Source organism: Oncorhynchus mykiss, chromosome 2 (genome assembly GCF_013265735.2).
Source record: "Oncorhynchus mykiss isolate Arlee chromosome 2, USDA_OmykA_1.1, whole genome shotgun sequence".
Classification (NCBI taxonomy): Eukaryota; Metazoa; Chordata; class Actinopteri; order Salmoniformes; family Salmonidae; genus Oncorhynchus; species Oncorhynchus mykiss.
In genome coordinates this window covers 86,063,318-86,084,224 of record NC_048566.1, presented here as the reverse complement: position 1 = coordinate 86,084,224, position 20,907 = coordinate 86,063,318, and the positions used below count along the sequence as shown (strand labels likewise).

At 44.6% G+C, this 20,907-nt stretch overlaps 1 protein-coding gene across 2 annotated transcripts in view; it reads right to left on the bottom strand.

Moving 5' to 3' along the window:
- The window catches only part of LOC110498335 (solute carrier family 45 member 3-like), a 68,428-nt gene that overhangs the window by 27,003 nt on the left and 20,518 nt on the right, over window positions 1-20,907 (bottom strand). The window contains exon 1 of one of the 2 annotated variants that reach the window (XM_036957742.1): window positions 13,557-13,710. The exons of the other annotated variant lie outside the window; for it this stretch is intronic. The gene's annotated coding sequence lies outside the window, so the exon portion shown is untranslated. Of the gene's footprint in view, window positions 1-13,556; window positions 13,711-20,907 lie in introns of those variants that run through there. 2 annotated transcript variants of the gene reach the window in all.

Here is a 20,907-nt window from a genome sequence, read left to right as displayed (position 1 = left end):
AGTGTGGTTGAGATTGCATCGTCTGTGGACCTATTTGGGCGGTAAGCAAATTGGAGTGGGTCTAGGGTGTCAGGTAGGGTGGAGGTGATATGGTCCTTGACTAGTCTCTCAAAGCACTTCATGATGACGGATGTGAGTGCTACGGGGCGGTAGTCGTTTAGCTCAGTTACCTTAGCTTTCTTGGGAACAGGAACAATGGTGGCCCTCTTGAAGCATGTGGGAACAGCAGACTGGTATAGGGATTGATTGAATATGTCCCATGATGTCAAGTAAAGAGGCACTGAGTTTAAAGGTAGGCCTTGAAATACATCCACGGGTACACCTCCAATTGACTCTAATGATGTCAATTCGCCTGTCAGAAACTTCTAAAGCCATAACATAATTTTCTGGAATTTTCCAAGCTGTTTAAAGGCACAGTCAACTTAGTGTATGTAAACTTCTGACCCACTGGAATTGTGAAATAAGTGAATTAATCTGTCTGTAAACAATTGGTCGAAAAATGACTTGTGTCACGCACAAAGTAGATGTCCTAACCGACTTGCCAAAACTATAGTTTGTTTACAAGAAATTTGTGGAGTGGTTGAAAAACAAGTTTTAATGACTCTAACCTAAGTGTATGTAAACTTCCGATTTCAACTGTATGTGGCGACGTGGAAAATGCACCCACTTGGCACTATCTTTCCCTCTCTGTTTTCTTAAGGCGAAGAGAGGGAAGGAGGGAGGGAGCTCATAACAAAAGTGGTGGTTGACAAAGAAAGAGAAAGAGCGAGAGAAACAGTCCAGATGAGCTTTCTCTCTCAGCAGGTGGGAGTAGGTGGGGTCTGGGGCCAGCCCTCCACATCTTGCTGCTCTGTCATTAAACTCTCCCATCCAGGCCTGATTACACCATACCAAGTCAAGAGGCTCCTAACAAGGAGAACCTCACTCTCATTTTCACCCATTGTTCTCCTGGATCGCTGCTAATGAGCCTGTTTCTACCACTTCCTCCTTTGAGAGGACGAGGACCTCACACACAACGAACAGTGACATTGGCAGATCCACTCAGACCAAAAGTGATTTTAAGTCAGTGTCATTTTCTGCTACACTTAGAAAAGGAACACTACGATACACAGGGGTCTTTTATGCAAGTTTTCATGATGCGGATAGACTCCAGGCAGCAGTCATCCATTCAAATTGGAGTAAAAAGCATAGTCAGCATAATGAGACACTGTCTAGATGAGGGCCAATGGTCCCAATAGCAAAATTATATTTCCTGGTCTCCCAATAAAATATGAGCAAAGTGGCATTATCTTTACTTCCACTCCATTAGACAGAAGGAAAGCACACCCTGATCTGCAAATGCACGCTGCAACAACAGAGCCTCAACAGATCTAGGCCTACATCATTTACCAATTATGATTTCACATTTCCTCAAAAAACTGCCCCATCACACGCACACACACACACACACACACACACACACACACACACACACACACACAAACACATACAAACACATACACACACACACACGCACACTCTCATGCGCAGACACATGCCTATACAGACACACAGGTACAGACACACACACAGACACACACACCCACGAACATGCACACACACACAGAGAGCCCAACCCAGCTCCATTCCATGCGTAACACAACACCACAGTGTACCCCATCTATCATTTCCTCTCATAATCCTCCTGGGCCTGATACATCAATCTCCTCTGAAGAACATCTCCCCCCAACGATGACAAGTGTACCTTACTGCCTGCACAGCCCTCCTTCACTCACCCTGTGTCCTTTCCACCCTGTGTCCTACTAGAGCTGGGAATTGGCAGGGACCTCACTATACGTTATGATCATGATAAATAGGTGCTGATATTATATGTATTACGATTATCACGATTCTATATGAGATATATTGCGATTCGATACTTTGATTTTATTGTGATTTGATGTTCCAAACATATTGCTCACTATGTCTGCTGCAGAGAGACAAGAGAGAGCATGAGAAAATGATTTTTGATCAGTCATGGAAATTAAAGTGATGAAAAGATGGACAACAAAGATGGACAACAAAAATTCCAGAGTTTTGGCAAAGGTATAGTACAGCCGCCTAGCGCTAGCTAACGCTACCTATAAAAAATATGTACAAATTGATACTTGGAGTCAAATATTGATATAATATCATCCCAAAATAATATTGTGATATGTAACTGTATCAATTTCCCCCCCTATGAATAACAAATATCCTTATTTTTTCATACATATTATTTTCTCACGAGAGAAAAGCTTGATTTTTATGTGAAGAAAATAGAACAGGAAAAGCACAAAGTGAGATGGGTATAGTATCAAGCAACAGCAGCATACTCTAACCATCAACTGGACTAATTTACTGAGGTGATGCAATATCACATATAAGAACAATAAAAGAGCATGGATCAGGTGTTCTTCAAGTCGGTCACTCTGGAAAAATGTATTGGGAGAAACCCCAGCTGTTATAGGACAGGATTTCATCAGCCTAGGTACCGGACTGATTCTGAGTCAGGCATAAAAGGAACTCTTGACATGTTCCCAAGAGAAAAGACTCAGCCTACTGCCAAGGTGCCATCTGAGCAAGAGATGTGTGAGAAGACTGAGAACAGTTGCAGACGCAAAAACAACAAGATGTTAAATTCAGATTTGATGTGAAATTCCTCCACCACTGTGGTCCATCTCCTTAGCAAACCAAATAGATACAGTTGAAGTCGGAAGTTAACATACACTTAGGTTGGAGTCATTAAAACTCGTTTTTCAACCACTCCACAAATTTCTTGTAAACAAACTATAGTTTGGGCAAGTCGGTTAGGAGATCTAGGGTGTGCATGACACAAGTAATTTTTCCAACAATTGTTTACAGATAGATTATTTCAATTATAATTCACTGTATCAATATTCCAGTGGGTCAGAAGTTTACATAAACTAAGTTGACTGTGCCTTTAAACAGCTTGGAAAATTCCACAAAATTATGTTATGGCTTTAGAAGCTTCTGATAGACTAATTGACATCATTAGAGTCAATTGGAGGTGTACCTGTGGATGTATTTCAAGGCTTACCTTCAAACTCAGTGCCTCTTTGCTTGACATCATGGGAAAATCAAAAGAAATTAGCCAAGACCTCAGAAAGAAAATTGTAGACCTCCACAAGTCATCCTTGGGAGCAATTTCCAAATGCCTGTAGGTACCGTGTTCATCTGTACAAACAATAGTACGCAAGTATAAACACCATAGGACCACGCAGCCATCATACCGCTCAGGAAGGAGACTCATTCGGTCTCCTAGAGATGAACATACTTTGGTGCGAAAAGTGCAAATCAATCCCAGAACAACAGCAAAGGACCTTGTGAAGATGCTGGAGGAAACAGGTACAAAAGTATCTATATCCACAGTAAAACGAGTCCTATATCGACATAACCTGAAAGGCTGCTCAGCATGGAAGAAGCCACTGCTCCAAAACCGCCATAAAAAAAGACAGACTACGGTTTGCAACTGCACATGGAGACGTTCATACTTTTTGGAGAAATGTCCTCTGGTCTGATGACACAAACATAGAACTGTTTGGCCATAATGACCATCGTTATGTTTGGAGGAAAAAGGGGGTGGCTTGCAGGCCGAAGAACACCATCCCAACCGTGAAGCACAAGGGTGGCAGCATCATGTTGTGGGAGTGCTTTGCTGCAGGAGGGACAGGTGCACTTCACAAAATAGATGGCATCATGAGGTAGGGAAATTATGTGGATATATTGAAGCAACATCTCAAGACATCAGTCAGGAAGTTAAAGCTTGGTCGCAAATGGGTCTTCCAAATGGACAATGACCGCAAGCATACTTCCAAAGTTGTGGCAAAATGGCTTAAGGACCACAAAGTCAATGTATTGGAGTGGCCATCACAAAGCCCTGACCTCAATCCTAAAGAAAATTTCTGGGCAGAACTGAAAAAGCGTGTGCGAGCAAGGAGGCCTACAAACCTGACTCAGTTACACCAGCTCTGTCAGGAGGAATGGACCAAAATTTACCCAACTTATTGTGGAAAGCTTGTGGAAGGCTACCCAAAAAGTTTGACCCAAGTTAAACAATTTAAAGGCAATGCTAGCAAATACTAATTGAGTGTATGTAAACTTCTGACCCACTGGGAATGTGATGAAATAAATAAAATATGAAATAAATCATTCTCTCTACTATTATTCTGACATTTCACATTCTTAAAATAAAGTGGTGATCTTAACTGACCTAAGACAGGGAATTTTTACTAAGATTAAATGTCAGGAATTGTGACAAACTGAGTTTAAATGTATTTGGCTAAGGTGTATGTAAACTTCCCGTCTTCAACTATATGTCATTTACAATAATAGACTAGATAGTAATGAAGCACAACAGAGCACAGTAAATGAATACTATTCAGGTGCACGGAATGAATTGGCTGCATTTCCATGGTGAGTTTTTATAAAAATAAAAATAAATTGAACCTTTATTTAACCAGGCAAGTCAGTTAAGGACAAATCCATATTTACATTGACGGTCTACTTCCTCCAGGAAATATTTTCAGTAGTGAATATTTAGTAGTTCAGCAACAATGATCAGTTGTGAAGAAACAGAAAAACAAAAGCCAATTTGTAGAGTGGGGAATGTAGTTCTATAAAATGTTCTATTCAGCATTGGATACCATTACTGATGTCATCATCATAGGCGATTGGAGTGTCAGTAAGCAACGTGAGAGGACTGTGAGAGAAAGAGACGTGAGAGGTGTGTCAGTGAGCAACGTGAGAGGACTGTGAGAGACAGACGTGAGAGGAGTGTCAGTGAGCAACGTGAGAGTAGAAGGGGAACAAAGCAAATGCTTTAGCAGCCTGGGGCCAGCAGGGTCCTGGGTCACTACTATGGAGGAGAGAGGGGACTTTCACACTCGTCAAATCCCATTCCCACCAGACTCAAATACCCTGAAAAGAGCCCATCAGGAGACCAGTCAGCACCTCCAGTGCCTGCCCAGTGCCCACCCCCTCCCGTACACCTGTCTTCTTCCCCTCCCTAAACCATCCTCACACTCCTTGGCTCCAAGGTCACCTTCAGGGCTGACCTGTAGTCTTAGAATTCTAAGAGGACTTCTGACATTTCTGCACATGACTGGCTATTTTTTGATGACTCTCAATCACAGTTTGAATGCCCTCTTTTCCCAGTCCCAGTCAGACTTTCTCACTGAAACCACAAGTCCCACATGACATGAACAGATAAAGAATCTTGTTTTGTGCAGGTCAGACAGACTCCAGGGTTAGAAAATGGAATGGCTGCAGAGGTATTGACCTAAGCATTGGTGGCCACACTGGGCTGAGGTAGGGAGGGATGTGAGGGAGTAGAGACTAGACAGACTACTGTGCAGAGAATTTATCAGCAGGTTTAGCGAACCCTGAATTATGTGTAAAATAAAACACAAATGTGTTTGGTTCAAACCTGGCTCTCCTCGAAAATAACATCAACATAGCACGGCGCAGAGCTTTAGGGGGCAAACTCCTAGACGGAGCAGAGTGAGGGAGACAAGGTGCACACAGCAACCCACACAACAGCCATTCCACACAAGTTTAATGACACCTCTGGCTCCACAATATATTCCAGTCATGCCCATCGATCGTCAGCCATAATCAGTACTTAATCAGAGCATCTCAGAGTCTTCTGGAGTGATTATACACACTGGGCCTAGGCACAAGGGCACAGAAGTGGCTGAGGGGGGAAGAGATGGGAGGTAGAGGGGGGAGAGGGGATATTGTCATGACAGCCCTGCTCTCCCTTTGTGCCATTACCAAGCCCATTCAGGCCCAGACCCCCAAATCAGCCTTAATGGCCCCGAGGAGTATTATTACAACACCAAACCGGTTTTGTGTACATTGTGCCAATCTGAGTAGTAGCACTTTGATCTATTTTTTGAAGACCTGTTCAATTGGGGCTTTTATTAATACGGGGGTTCATATAAAATGGTATAAAAAAAAACAGCAACTGGAGAGACAGGAGCAGGAGAATTGCTGCGATATGACATCAGAACCACAAGGACTCTTGTGGTGTTCTGGCTCGCTCTGAATGTCTCCAGGCCTGCAGCACAGTAGTTCTCCCCCTCTGTGTTCCTGTTCAGGGATTGCTGGCAGGAGTTAAAGGAACAGAGCCGTGTCCACAACAGCAGGCCGCATGTGTGGCTTTAACCTCCAGTCATCTAGACAGTGAATTCCAGTTGAGGTTGGGCAGGCTGGGGACTGGGCTGGGGAGGAACTCAGAAGTGAAAGGCCTTCTCTTTGGGCTCGGAGCCTTGGACTTCCATCACATCAAATCAAATCAAGTTTATTTGTCACGTGGCTCGAATACAGCAGTGAAATACTTACTTACAGGCTCTAACCAATAGTGCAAAAAAAGTATTAGGTGAACAATAGGTAAGTAAAGAAATAAAAACAACAGTAAAAAGACAGTGAAAAACAGTAGCGAGGCTATAAATGTAGCGAGGCTATAAAAGTAGAGAGGCTACATACAGACACCGGTTAGTCAGGCTGATTGAGCTAGTATGTACATGTAGATATGGTTAAAGTTACTACGCATATATGATGAACAGAGAGTAGTAGTAGCGTAAAGAGGGGTTGGCGGGTTGTCAGTGGGACACAATGCAGATAGCCCGGTTAGCCAATGTGCGGGAGCACTGGTTGGTCGAGCCAATTGAGGAAGTATGTACATTAATTTATAGTTAAAGTAACGTAAAAGAGGGGTTGGCGTAAAAGAGGGGTTGTTGGGAGGGGGGGGAGTCTTATGGCTTGGGGGTAAAAACTGTTGAGAAGCCTTTTTGTCTTAGACTTGGCACTTCGGTACCGCATGCCATGCGTTAGTAGAGAGAACAGTCTATGACGGGTGGCTGGGGTCTTTGACAATTTTTAGGGCCTTCCTCTGACACCGTCTGGTGTAGAGGTCATGGATGGTAGGCAGCTTAGCCCCAGTAATGTACTGGGTCGTACGCACTACCCTCTGTAGTGCCTTGCGGTCGGAGGCCGAGCACTTGCCGTACCAGGCAATGATGCAACGAGTCAGGATGCTCTCGATGTTGCAGCTGTAGAACCTTTTGAGGATCTCAGGACCCATGCCAAATCTTAGTTTCCTGAGGGTGAATAGGCTTTATCGGGCCCTCTTCGCGACTGACTGTTGGTGTGTTCGGACCATTGTAGTTTGTTGGTGATGTGGACACCAAGGAACTTGAAGCTCTCAACCTGCTCCACTACAGCCCGTCGATGAGAATGGGGGCATACTCGGTCCTCCTTTTCCTGTATTCCACAAGGTCTCTGACCTCCTCCCTATAGGCTGTCTCGTCGCTGTCGGTGATCAGGCCTACCACTGTGGTGTCGGCTGGAAACTTAATGATGGTGTTGGAGTCGTGCCTGGCACGCACCCCTGGGGGAGCTCCAGTGTTGAGGATCAGTGTGGCAGAGGTGTTGTTACCTACCCTCACCACCTGGGGCGGCCAGTCAGGAAGTTCAGGATCCAGTTGCAGAGGGAGGTGTTTAGTCCCAGGATCCTTAGCTTAGTGATGAGCCTTGAGGGTACTATGGTGTTGAATGCTGAGCTGTAATCAATGAATAGCATTCTTACATAAGTGTTCCTTTTGTCCAGGTGGGAAAGGGCAGTGTGGAGTGCAATAGAGATTGCATCATCTGTCGATCTGTTTGGCGGTATGCAAATTGGAGTGGGTCTAGGTTTTCTGGGATAATGGTGTTGATGTGAGCCATGAGCAGCATTTCAAAGCACTTCATGGCTACGGACGTGCGTGCTACTTGTCTGTAGTCATTTTGGCAGGTTGCCTTTGTGTTCTTGGGCACAGGGACTATGGTGGTCTGCTTGAAACATGTTGGTATTACAGACTAAATCAGGGACATTTTGAAAATGTCAGTGAAGACACCTGCCAGTTGGTCAGCACATGCCCGGAGCACTGTCCTGGTAATCCGTATGGCCCCGCAGCCTTGTGTATGTTGACCTGCTTAAAAGGTCAAGTCGGCTACAGAGAGCGTGATCACACACCGGAACAGCTGATTCTCTCATGCATGCCTCAGTGTTGCTTGCCTCGAAGCGAGCATAGAAATGATTTAGCTCGTCTGGTAGGCTTGTGTCACTGGGCAGCTCACGGCTGTGCTTCCCTTTGTAATCTGTAATAGGTTGCAAGCCCTGCCACATAAGACGAGCGTCGGAGCCGGTGTAGTATGATTCAATCTTAGCCCTGTATTGACGCTTCGCCTGTTTGATGGTTCGTCGCAGGGCATAGCAGGATTTCTTGTAAGCTTCCGGGTTAGAGTCCCGCACCTTGAAAGCGGCAGCTCTGCCCTTTAGCTCAGTGTGAATGTTGCCTGTAATCCATGGCTCCTGGTTGGGGTATGTACGTACAGTCACTGTGGGGACGACGTCCTCGATGCACTTATTGATAAAGCCAGTGACTGATGTGGTGTATTCCTCAATGCCATCGGAAGAATCCCGGAACATGTTCCAGTCTGTGATAGCAAAACAGTCCTGTAGTTTAGCATCTGCTTCACCAGACCACTTTTTTATAGAACGAGTCACTGGTGCTTCCTGCTTTCATTTTTTCTTGTAAGCAGGAATCAGGAGTATAGAGTTGTGGTCGGATTTACCAAATTTAGTGAACATTACCTGGCTGTTGATCAGTTGACTGAAAGACCTCTGTCTGGTCTGAGGAGAAAAGACGTCCTTGTCTTATTTCTGGAGAGTCTAATCATACATTTGGCCATGGCACTCTCCATCTACATAATTAAGCCAATGTCTCAGCACAATTCATCTCAGAAGTAAGTTGAATATGAAGCTGATGTTTATCTTTAATGTAACATTTTTGGCAATTAATTAGAGTTATTAATTATTTTGAAACTTTCTCCATGGTTGTGTATTAAGTCCGATCATGAAACTGAAGTTGTAACATATACAATTCACGCAATAAATAACAATAAAATTAAATATATTTGTTTATTTTTCTGAAAATACAGATTTAATTGTCCTTTACACTTTTGAGGGAACTTCAAACCCAATCAGCTCTCCTTTCGGAGTCCTGGCAGAGCTGTCAACTGTCACAAGAATTTTCAATCCCAATGATAATAACTGACAATCAATAGCTCTGACCAATCCCCGAGATCTGTAAGACCATGGGTTTAATAAAAATTAGGCAAAGACTCAGCTTATGCAAAAAGATAGTACAGTTTATTCAGAGAACGTTCTGAAGTCCATTATACAAAGACATCCATTTTATAGCTACCCACATACATCCACACAAACAGTAGATATCCTACCCACATACATCCACACAAACAGTAGGTATCCTACCCACATACATCCACACAAACAGTAGGTATCCTACCCACATACATCCACACAAACAGTAGGTATCCTACGCACATACTTCCACACCAACAGTAGGTATCCTACCCACATACATCCACACAAACAGTAGGTATCCTACCCACATACTTCCACACCAACAGTAGGTATCCTACCCACATACATCCACACAAACAGTAGGTATCCTACCCACATACATCCACACAAACAGTAGGTATCCTACCCACATACTTCCACACAAACAGTAGGTATCCTACCCACATACATCCACACAAACAGTAGGTATCCTACACACATACATCCACACAAACAGTAGGTATCCTACCCACATACATCCACACAAACAGTAGGTATCCTACACACATACATCCACACAAACAGTAGATATCCTACCCACATACATCCACACAAACAGTAGGTATCCTACCCACATACTTCCACACCAACAGTAGGTATCCTACCCACATACATCCACACAAACAGTAGGTATCCTACCCACATACATCCACACAAACAGTAGGTATCCTACCCACATACTTCCACACAAACAGTAGGTATCCTACCCACATACATCCACACAAACAGTAGGTATCCTACACACATACATCCACACAAACAGTAGATATCCTACCCACATACATCCACACAAACAGTAGATATCCTACCCACATACATCCACACAAACAGTAGGTATCCTACCCACATACATCCACACAAACAGTAGATATCCTACCCACATACATCCACACAAACAGTAGGTATCCTACCCACATACATCCACACAAACAGTAGATATCCTACCCACATACATCCACACAAACAGTAGGTATCCTACCCACATACATCCACACAAACAGTAGGTATCCTACGCACATACATCCACACAAACAGTAGGTATCCTACGCACATACATCCACACAAACAGTAGGTATCCTACCCACATACATCCACACAAACAGTAGGTATCCTACGCACATACATCCACACAAACAGTAGGTATCCTACCCACATACATCCACACAAACTGTAGGTATCCTACGCACATACATCCACACAAACAGTAGGTATCCTACCCACATACATCCACACAAACAGTAGGTATCCTACCCACATACATCCACACAAACAGTAGGTATCCTACGCACATACATCCACACAAACAGTAGATATCCTGCGCACATACATCCACACAAACAGTAGATATCCTGCGCACATACATCCACACAAACAGTAGGTATCCTACGCACATACATCCACACAAACAGTAGATATCCTGCGCACATACATCCACACAAACAGTAGATATCCTACGCACATACATCCACACAAACAGTAGGTATCCTACGCGCATACTTCCACACAAACAGTAGGTATCCTACGCACATACATCCACACAAACAGTAGGTATCCTACGCACATACTTCCACACAAACAGTAGGTATCCTACGCACATACTTCCACACAAACAGTAGGTATCCTACGCGCATACTTCCACACAAACAGTAGGTATCCTACGCACATACATCCACACAAACAGTAGGTATCCTACGCGCATACTTCCACACAAACAGTAGGTATCCTACGCACATACTTCCACACAAACAGTAGGTGAGTTTTATCTCTATAGTTCTCACCACTATGTATCACTGCCCAGCCGACAGTTCCATTCCCCCGTGATTAGGGAAACCTTGAGAAGTACTCCCTATGCTCTCATAGGTTCCTCAGAGTTCCTGCCAGGTCGGTTCAAACAGTTGAATGGTTCTTCGGTATTTTCTTAGGCACACACACATTTCTCTCTCTCCCAGTCCAACCTAACTGTTCTTCTGTATTTTCTTAGGCACACACACATTTCTCTCTCTCCCAGTCCAACCTAATTGGACTTATGTTTAATACTTTAATTATTCCTTATACATGCTACATAAACTATACTCCGTAATGGTTACGTTTCAGGGTAGAATTATTTAATCATTACCTTTAAACATTTCAATTATCTTATCACGACCCTCCCGGGGAAGCAGCGCTGGTTAGCCTATCTGACAGACAGATGGACAGACACGGGATTCACACACTGACACTTATCAGGTGGACCCAGAGGAGAGGAATGCACGCTCGGGATAACTGATCTGGAAGTGAGGAGAGGAGGGTCAACACCTCTCCCAGTCCTTTGAAACTGTTGAAAGGAGAAAGGGGGATTCCTTGTCCGTTGTACAACTGAATGAATTCAACTGAAATGTGTTTTCCGCATTTAACCCAACCCCTCTGATTGGAGATAGTAAGAGATCTGGGAGGGGACTCATCCCTCTTGGCATGCAAATAGCACAAAATGGATTGCCACAGAGTCCACTCCTTTAGCCTTTTGTGAATCAATGCCTGATAACATCCCTGAGGACTCCTGCCTTTCAGTGCCTCAAAGCCTATTATGTAAAGCTGCAATGACTAATATGAGTAAATTGCATCTCAATGACTTTCAAAAGAACAACAACATATTTATTTGCACAAAGTTAATTGAGAGGTCAAAACCTGAATTTAAGCCTAAAAGTTTTTTTGCTGTAGAGTTGAAGAAAATTGATCTTGCTCATATTTTTAGTATTACCTCAAACAGAGCTCTCCAACAGTTTGCCCTCAAAAAGTCCATCCATGCCTTCTTCTTGGCAGGGCTGGCACCGTTCCTTCATTGTGAGCAAATAATCGGTGTAGTCAGCCCTCCTCAAGTGCAATAAGCATTGCGTGGACTGGCATCATGCATGGCTGACACCAATGAGCACTGTGTGGACTGGCATCATGCATGGCTGACACCAATAAGCACTGTGTGGACTGGCATCATGCATGGCTGACACCAATGAGCACTGTGTGGACTGGCATCATGCATGGCTGACACCAATGAGCACTGTGTGGACTGGCATCATGCATGGCTGACAACAATGAGCACTGTGTGGACTGGCATCATGCATGGCTGACAACAATGAGCACTGTGTGGACTGGCATCATGCATGGCTGACACCAATGAGCACTGCATGGACTGGCATCATGCATGGCTGACAACAATAAGCACTGCGTGGACTGGCATCATGCATGGCTGACACCAATGAGAACTGTGTGGACTGGCATCATGCATGGCTGACAATAATGAGCACTGCGTGGACTGGCATCATGCATGGCTGACAACAAGGAGCACTGTGTGGACTGGCATCATGCATGGCTGACAATAATGAGCACTGCGTGGACTGGCATCATGCATGGCTGACACCAATGAGCACTGTGTGGACTGGCATCATGCATGGCTGACAACAATGAGCACTGTGTGGACTGGCATCATGCATGGCTGACACCAATGAGCACTGTGTGGACTGGCATCATGCATGGCTGACACCAATGAGCACTGCGTGGACTGGCATCATGCATGGCTGACACCAATGAGCACTGTGTGGACTGGCATCATGCATGGCTGACACCAATGAGCACTTTGTGGACTGGCATCATGCATGGCTGACAACAATGAGCACTGTGTGGACTGGCATCATGCATGGCTGACACCAATGAGCACTGCGTGGACTGGCATCATGCATGGCTGACACCAATGAGCACTGCGTGGACTGGCATCATGCATGGCTGACACCAATGAGCACTGTGTGGACTGGCATCATGCATGGCTGACAATAATGAGCAATGCGTGGACTGGCTTCATGCATGGCTGACACCAATGAGCACTGCGTGGACTGGCATCATGCATGGCTGACACCAATGAGCACTGCATGGACTGGCATCGTGCATGGCTGACACCAATGAGCACTGCGTGGACTGGCATCATGCATGGCTGACACCAATGAGCACTGCATGGACTGGCATCATGCATGGCTGACACCAATGAGCACTGCATGGACTGGCATCATGCATGGCTGACACCAATGAGCACTGCATGGACTGGCATCGTGCATGGCTGACACCAATGAGCACTGCATGGACTGGCATCATGCATGGCTGACAATAATGTAAAAAACCTAAAAGTCAATTAACATACACAACTGAGTGAATATCTGTTTGATAACTGTCACACTTACAAAAGGATCATATAATAACAGTATTTGCATCTTTGAATTCACAGTCTGATGGTTCTGACCAGTTAGCGCATTCAATTAGGAAACTTTATCATAATTCAAAGTAATGGGTAGTAGAATTTACTTACTATGTAAAGTAGAGTAGTACAGCTGACGACCAAGACAATTGCATTGCCGCTATCTGACCATCACAGTCTTGTCCCCTAGCCATTCACACACACAGACCACTGGATATGTGCATGCCCACCTTATCCTACCAATACTCCACTGCCACTGGAGGACAGCTACATAGATCCCTCTTCTGACTACCTAGCCAAACTGTGAATATCTACTTTCTGCTCTCTCCCTATGTCTCCGCCTTCTTACTGCCCCTCCCTCTATTATCTCTCACTCTCTCTCTCACTCTTTCTCTCACTCTTTCTCTCTGGCCCAGCCTGTAAGGTGGAAAAACCCTGAGCACTTCAGGAATCTTCTCCTCGTGGAAAACATACTGGCTCAAACCTTGTCCTAAAACCCACACACCTACTCCTTACTCACCACACACACACACACACGCACGCACACACACACACACACACACACACGCACGCACGCACGCACGCACGCACGCACGCACGCACGCACGCACGCACACACACACACACACACACACACACACACACACACACACATCTATCCTCATGGGGTCCTACAATTAATTTCCATTCAAAATCCTATTTTCCCTAAACCTATCCCTAACTCTTAAGATAACCCTAAACCTAATTAATAACCCCTTACCCTAACCCTAATTATAACCCTACAGTAAGTGTAACCCTAACCCTAAACCTAGCCCCTAAGCCTAAAAAAGCCTTTGAAGGAGAATTTTCCTTGTTTTACTATCCTTGTTGGGACATAAAATCTCCCAATGTCCCCACAAGGACAATAAAACAAGGAACATTCTATAGAAGAACAAACCGACACACACACACACACACACACACACACACACACACACACACACACACACACACACACACACACACACAATCACTTCCCCTCCCCCCCAAAAGTTAGTACAAAAGCCCCTGGCCCTGTATCATGTTAAATAGCCTATCAGGGATCGTACCTCTCACCCCCTCCCAGCCTTAATCCATACCCCTGCCTCAGTCACAGGTCCATTCACACACACTAACTCCACTAACCCCCCGGCTGCTGACATGTCTGCGCCTCACGCCTGCAGGCAGGCTCAACCCCCCACAGAAACCTTTTAATTTGATAAACGACAAGAGAAGTGGAGCTGCGTGGAGTGGAATCAGAGACGGTAACTCATTCATGCCTGTAGTTTAAGGAATGTCCATTCCTGCAGCCTGTGGACCAGGGGCAGATCAATATGAAGACAGAGGGCAGCAATTGTCTGCTAGTAACAATTCCCTTTGCCCACAAGAGTGGCTTGCATCGAATTAGATGAGCTTTAGAGAGCTCAAAGCTTAGGGAATGATGTGAGTTTGTTAGAAGACTGTTTCCTGACTATCAAAAGCCTCTTCTCTAGTATCGTTTTCCCATTTAGATACATTGGGCTAACACAACAGAACAAAATAATTCTGTCCCCAGTCATGAGATAAGCATGAGATATTTATACGACTGAACGCTAGTTAGTCTAAACACACCTCTTTTGCTATTCATTAACAGAGTAAAAGCAGAACGTAAAAGACTTTTAGTGTGCCACAGAGTTAAAGAAGACATACTGTACAGTGGGGAGAACAAGTATTTGATACACTGCCGACTTTGCAGGTTTTCCTACTTACAAAGCATGTAGAGGTCTGTAATTTTTTATCATAGGTACACTTCAACTGTGAGAGACGGAATCTAAAACAACATTTTTTAAGTAATATATTTGCATTTTATTGCATGACATATTTGATCACCTACCAACCAGTAAGAATTCCGGCTCTCACAGATCTGTTAGTTTTTCTTTAAGAAGCCCTCCTGTTCTCCACTCATTACCTGCATTAACTGCACCTGTTTGAACTCACACCTGTCCACACACTCAATCAAACAGACTCCAACCTCTCAACAATGGCCAAGACCAGAGCCAGAGAGGACATCAGGGATAAAATTGTAGACCTGCACAAGGCTGGGATGGGCTACAGGACAATTTTTTATTTTATTTTTGTACCTTTATTTAACCAGGCAAGTCAGTTAAGAACAAATTCTTATTTTCAATGACAGCCTAGGAACAGTGGGTTAACTGCCTGTTCAGGGGCAGAACGAAAGATTTGTACCTTGTCAGCTCAGGGGTTTGAACTTGCAACCTTCTGGTTACGAGTCCAACGCTCTAACCACTAGGCTACCCTGCCGGCAATAGGCAAGCTGCTTGGTGAGAAGGCAACAACTGTTGGCGCAATTATTAGAAAATGGAAGAAGTTCAAGATGACGGTCAATCACCCTCTGTCTGGGGCTCCATGCAAGATCTCACCTCGTGGGGCATCAATGATCATGAGGAAGGTGAGGGATCAGCCCAGAACTACACCGCAGGACCTGGTCAATGACCTAAAGATAGCTGGGACCACAGGCTCAAAGTAAACCATTAGTAACACACTACGCCGTCATGGATTAAAATCCTGCAGCGCACGCAAGGTCCCCCTGCTCAAGCCAGCGCATGTCCAGGCACGTCTGAAGTTTGCCAATGACCATCTGGATGATCCAGAGGAGGAATGGGAGAAGGTCATGTGGTCTGATGAGATAAAAATAAAGCTTTTTGGTCTAAACTCCACTCGCTGTGTTTGGAGGAAGAAGAAGGATGAGTACAACCCCATCCCAACCGTGAAGCATGGAGGTGGAAACATCATTCTTTGGGGATGCTTTCTGTAAAGGGGGCAGGACGACTGCACCGTATTGAGGGGAGGATGGGTGGGGCCATGTATCGCGAGATCTTGGCCAACAACCTCCTTCCCTCAGTAAGAGCATTGAAGATGGGTCGTGGCTGGCTCTTCCAGCATGACAACGACCCGAAACACACAGCCAGGGCAACTAAGGAGTGGCTCCGTAAGAAGCATGTCAAGGTCCTGGAGTGGCCTAGCCAGTCTCCAGACCTGAACCCAATAGAAAATCTTTGGAGGGAGCTAAAAGCCGTATTGCCCAGCGACAGCCCCGAAACCTGAAGGTTCTGGAGAAGGTCTGTATGGAGGAGTGGGCCAAAATCCCTGCTGCAGTGTGTGCAAACCTGGTCAAGAATTACAGGAAACGTATGATCTCTAATTGCAAACAAAGGTTTCTGTACCAAATATTGTCACGTTTCTTCAAAAATCGAACCCAGAAGCAGACCAGGACAAGGAGAGTAGGAAGAAGGTGAGTATTTATTTACAAGTGAAAGTGAATGGTTAGATATATCCAGGTGGCGTAGCGGGCAGCGGTGGTGAGTTGATGGGAGTAAATAGGTGTATCCAATGGGGAAGCGGAATCCTCCGACGACCAGGCGGGAATGGGGTAAATGATCCGGGTGAGTAACTGAAGACAAAACAAACGGAGGTAAGTTTAAGGCAAGCAATACGTAACAAACAACAAAACAAATTCTATCCAACTTGAGGCTGATACTCTGGCACAACATACTGTTCATGGCTAACGATCCGGCAGGGAATGGATGTCAGGTCCGGGCTTATGAAGAGGAGAGATGATGATCAGGACCAGGTGTGCAGATAGCTGATGGGATACAGGTGCGGGTAATCAGAAACCCCAACTGGCTACATTGCCCGGCAACCAGACAGGGTGCGTTCCAGGACGCCGGAAAAAACACTCCAGGACAGAACATAGGCAAAAAACAGACTCAGGAAACGGGATTCGTGACAAATATTAAGTTCTGCTTTTCTGATGTATCAAATACTTATGTCATGCAATAAAATGAAAATGTATTACTTAAAAATCATACAATGTGAGTTTCTGGATTTTTGTTTTAGATTCGGTCTCTCACAGTTGAAGTGTACCTATGATAAAAAAATTACAGATCTCTACAAGCTTTGTAAGTAAGAAAACCTGCAAAATCGGCAGTGTATCAAATACTTGTTCTCCCCACTGTAATATAAAATCAAAACTAAATGTATTGGTCACATACACATGGTTAACAGATGTTCATGCGAGTGTAGCGAAATGCTTGTGCTTCTAGTTCCGACCGTGCAGTAAAATCTAACAAGTAATCTAAAAATTTCACAACAGCTACCTTATACAGTACACACAAGTGTAAAGGAATGAATATGAATATGTACATATAAATATATGGATGAGCGATGGCCAACGGCATAGGCAAGATGCAGTAGATGGTATAGAGTACAGTATATACATATGAGATGAGTAATGTAGGGTATATCAACATTATATAAAGTGCCATTGTTTAAAGTGACTAGTGATACATTTACTACATCCAATTTTTTATTATTAAAGTGGCTAGAGATTTGAGTCAGTATGTTGGCAGCAGCCACTCAATGTTAGTGACGGCTGTTAACAGTCTGATGGCCTTGAAATAGAAGCTGTTTTTCAGTCTCTCGGTCCCCACTTTGATGCACCTGTACTAACCTCGCCTTCTTGGTGATAGCGGGGTGAACAGGCAGTGGCTCGGGTGGTTGATGTCCTTGATGATCTTTTTGGCCTTCCTGTGACATCGGGTGGTGTAGGTGTCTTGGAGGGCAGGTAGGTTGCCCCCGGTGATGCGTTGTGCAGACCTCACTACCCTCTGGAGAGCCTTATGGTTCTGGGCAGAGCAGTTGCCATACCAGGCGGTGATACAACCCGACAGGATGCTCTCGATTGTGCATCTGTAAATGTTTGTGAGTGTTTTTGGTGACAAGCCAATTTATTCAGCCTCCTGAGGTTGAAGAGGCGCTGTTCACCACGCTGTCTGTGTGGGTGGACCATTTCAGTTTGTCCGTGATGTGTACGCTGAGGAACTTAAAACTTTCCACCTTCTCCACTACTGTCCCGTCGATGTGGATAGGGGGGTGCTCCCTCTGCTGTTTCCTGAAGTCCACGATCATCTCCTTTGTTTTGTTGACGTTGAGTGTAAGGTTATTTTCCTGACACCCCACTCCGAGGGCCCTCACCTCCTCCCTGTAGGACGTCTCGTCATCGTTGGTAATCAAGCCTACGACATGTTGCTGTCTGAGGCTATCTAGAACATATCCCAGTCCACGTAAAAGGAGGGCGAGGGAGGGCTTTGTATGCATCGCGGAAGTTAGAGTAGCAATGATCCAGAATTTTGCCAGCCTGGGTCACGCATTCAATATGCTGATCAAATTTATGGAGCCTTGTTTTCAGATTAGCCTTATTAAAATCCCCAACTACAATAAATGCAGCCTCAGGATATGTGGTTTCCAGTTACATAAAGTCCAATTAAGTTATTTCAGGGCCGTCAAAGTGTCTGCTTGGGGGGGATATAGGGCTGTGATTATAATCGAAGAGAATTCTCTTGGTAGATAATGCGGTCTGCATTTGATTGGAAGGAATTCTAGGTCAGGTGAACAAAAGGACTTGAGTTCCTGTATGTTGTCATGATCACACCATGAGTCGTTAATCATAAGGCATACACCCCGCCCTTTTTCTTACCAGAGAGATGCTTGTTTTTGTCGGCACAATGCGTGAAGAAACCGGGTGGCTCTACCGACTCTGATAAGGATTCCTAGTGAGCCATGTATCCGTGAAACAGAGAATGTTACAATCTCTGACATCTCTCTGGAAGCCAACCCTTGCTCGAATTTTGTCTACATTGGCGAGTATTATACTCGGGAGAGGTGAGCAATGTGCCCTTCTGCGGCGCCGTTGTTTTGGGTCGCCTACTGGGATCTGATCCATTGTCCTGGGTGGTGGTCCAAATTCACTTCGGGAAAGTCATATTCCTGGTCGTAATGTTGGTAAATTGACGCTGCTCTTATATCCAATAGTTCTTCCCGGCTGTATGATATAAGACTTAATATTTCCTGGGGTAACAATGTAAGAAATAACACATTAAAAAAAGTACTGCATAGTTTCCTAAGAACGCGAAGCGAGGCAACCATCTCTGTCGACGCCATCCAAGTTGCTGGGTCTTTAACAAATAATGAGGTTGATGCTGAGTAAATAATGAGGTTGGTGCAAGGAACTGAGTTCCACCCAGTCTCATTTCTATATCCAGCTGGACTCTTTCTCCACAATGCCCAAAGGACTCAAATCGGAGCATATGACAAGTATACATAGGCCTATAACTTAAGACTATAGACCTTAATTTAAAGCCACAGCTCTAGACATACACCACAGTATCTTTGGCCTGCAAACAGTCAGTAGAATCTGGAATTTTCTAGAAGTACTATCTCACAGAAGTGTAGATGTTAATCTAGTCTAATTAAAGTTGTTCATGGTTCATTACAGCGGGTCTTGGCTGATGACATATCAGCCGGCTAGGCTACATGGGTTTGGGTATTCTGCAAACCCTGCTCCAGGACTTAAAGCCAAACCCAGAGTGTCCATTATAAGACTTCTCTGCACTTTGATAACTGAGGAGACAAAGGTGACCATGTCAGAAATGGACTAGAAGAGCTACTCCTCTTGGCATCGAGAGGAAGGACCCAATAAAACTTACATTTCACCCACATTATAGATGAGTCGCTGGACAGATTAAGGATCAATCACTCATTGTGTGTTCCCATAGCAAATTAACCTACGTTAAATACATGATTCTGATGCTAAAACGCAGCTCTGCACATTCATTAGCTTAAGCACAGATCCTGTTTTCCATTCTTAGAGATTGCCTTGCAAGTAACCAGCTATATTGTTCTCTGCTTGCTCTAAATAGATAGCTTATTAGTTTGGGGGAGCTCATGAGAGACTGTGACAATGAAGGAGTACTGTTGGCCCCAGGGAAAGACAACACTTATTAGTGTGATTTCTCTGTGAAAAGGAGCCTCACTGCAGGACATTAGTTAAGCTGCTGGGAAAAAACAGGCCACCATTTTGATAACTCACTACCTATTACTGTTACATCTGTTGTTGGAATGAGACCATGGTGCAGCGTGGTAAGTGCACATCTTTCTTTATTTTGATGAACACCAAAAAACAACAAAAGATAAACAAACGTAAAGTTCTGCAGGCTATACAGCAACTAACAAAATCAAGATCCCACAACTTAAGGTGGGAAAAGGGGCTGCCTAAGCATGATCCCCAATCAGAGACAACGATAAACAGCTGCCTCTGATTGGGAACCATACTAGGCCAACAAAGAAATAGAAACATAGATTTGCCCACCCAAGTCACACCCTGACCTAACCAAATAGAGAATAAAAAAGCCTCTCTAAGGTCAGGGTGTGACAATTACAGACCCAACAAACAGCACGCATGGGCCTATACCAGAGATGCATTCATAAGAGTCCACTGCTGAATGAAATCTGTATATCTCTGATGCATTGGGGAACACTTCAAAATCTGTTTGCCGGGATCTGTGTGAAGTTCCTGGGATTGGGAGTCGTGGCGCACATGTGTAAC